Source organism: Buceros rhinoceros, unplaced genomic scaffold (genome assembly GCF_000710305.1).
Source record: "Buceros rhinoceros silvestris isolate BGI_N320 unplaced genomic scaffold, ASM71030v1 scaffold14559, whole genome shotgun sequence".
NCBI lineage: Eukaryota > Metazoa > Chordata > Aves > Bucerotiformes > Bucerotidae > Buceros > Buceros rhinoceros.
This window is the reverse complement of record NW_010429989.1, coordinates 77,400-79,249: the sequence shown is the minus strand read 5'-3', so window position 1 is coordinate 79,249 and position 1,850 is coordinate 77,400. Positions and strand designations below refer to the sequence as shown.

At 55.1% G+C, this 1,850-nt stretch overlaps 1 protein-coding gene across 1 annotated transcript in view; it reads right to left on the bottom strand.

Moving 5' to 3' along the window:
* The window catches only part of LOC104499374 (chromosome unknown open reading frame, human CXorf36), a 16,031-nt gene that overhangs the window by 8,282 nt on the left and 5,899 nt on the right, over positions 1–1,850 (bottom strand). The window lies entirely within an intron of this gene.

Below are 1,850 nucleotides of genomic sequence, written 5' to 3'. Positions count from 1 at the left end.
CCCCCCCCCCAGCTTAACCCCCTGAGCTCACTTCAGAGGTGCCCTGAAGTTGGGGTCAGCTCAGCTTCCCACTGCGGCGTGGGGAAATTCAAGCGCCTGGCAGAATCTGGAGAGGTGGAAGGCCACGGCCCCCCAGCCGGGGTCTCTGCACGGTGCTGCATGGTGCACGTGTGTGCGCGTATGTGCCTGTGCGTACGTCTTTGTGCATGCACACACATGTGCCTGTGTGCGCCGACCCACCCAGCTCAGCCAGGAGTTCAGTTTCCCAGGGGATGGAGCAGGGAAAACCCGGTAGCACATCAAAAGCCTTTTAAGGATGAGGATTTGGGCTCAGCTAATGATTTAACTTTGCAGCAGATCTGAGATACACCACAGAGTCGTGTTTCTCCCGTTACTTTCTCACCCAGCTCAGCAAATGGAAGTTTTAAGCTCCTTTCACGCAGCACTGCTGTGGGGGCAGCAGTTTCGCACCAACTGCTTGGGTGCTCCAGCAAGGCTGCAGGGGCGGGCAGCCTTGGAAGACAGCAGTGGCCAGTAGGTGTCTGGGAAGCTGCTGCCTGCTGCCCTGGGGAGGACTTGTCCCTGACTGTGGCCCACAAGCTCAGGCGAGCGATGCTCTGTTTGGAATGATGCAAATCTGCTCTTTCTCCTTAGGGCCTCTCCCAAGGTTACTAGACAAAGTACAGTGAAACTTTGCTCCAAAAAAGAAAACATAATTTCCCCATCTGCACGTGTCATCCTGCACCTCAGCTTCACCTGGTTTCAGAGTGACCCGTCAGTACTGTGAGCGGGTCCTTCTCAGTTCGACTTGGGCGCTAGCAGGGTGCTGCTCCTGCTCCTGCTGCAGCATGGGGTCTCCCACTCTCCCTCCTCAGCTGTGCTGCTCCACCAGGTAACAAAAGCAGAAAAAAATAAAGCAGCAGAACTTTAGCACTCAGCAAAGTTGAGCAGATGTGGCAGCGTGCAGGCAGGAAGAAGCAGTTGCCTTTATAGAAAAAAAAGTCCCTTTTTAACAGCCATTCCTCTCTTTAAAGGGAGAGAAATACTGGAATAATCCTTCTTTGCATCCCAGGGTCTTGTTTAGAGTATATGCATCCTCCACCCTGGTTCCTACCCCTTGCCAGTTGCTATCCCAATGCTTTGCTGCGGTTTGGATGGTGTGAGGGGATTCATGTGCATTTGGGGAGGGGAACTTTTTGTCTCAGATGCAAACCAGCAGCTGGAAAACACACTCGCCTGCCTACGGCCATCCCTGGCTGCCCACGGCTTCCCTCTGCACAGACAGCACTGAGAGGCTGACTTCCTCCGAGGCGGTCTGCGCTGCCTCTCCAGCCCTGCTTGTGTGACGGTCTCCGCGTGTCTCAGCCACCCGTCTACCTGGTGGCAGTGACACCCTGTGCAGCATGCCTGTCCTGGCTTCGCCTATGACACCCCAGGACTGTGACAGAAAGGGCAGCATGCGTCTTTGTGCCTGAGATCATTTGCTATAATCTGCTGTATTTGCAGATGAGACTTCACCACCCATGCCACTCCACCCTGCCAGCCACAGGCAGGGGTCCCGGCTGCCCGCTTGCCCAACCAGTTTCAAGGCACAGGCTACCCTTTGGGGTATGAGTTGGTGACCAAAAAAAAAAACCAAATAGTGCTGAGATGTTAGAAAACTGAAAAATCTTGGCATAAATAATCCTACTTAGGCTGTTGCCATGTTTTCATGCATGACCCCATGTTGTCCTGTGCCCACAGCCAGTGGGAGCTACGGCCTTCCATGGGCCATCAGCGTCAGTCTGCACGAGACGCCGGGAGCAGGGACCTCCTTCCTGGGGCCAAGCCCCTGCCCCGGCCAGGCTGTG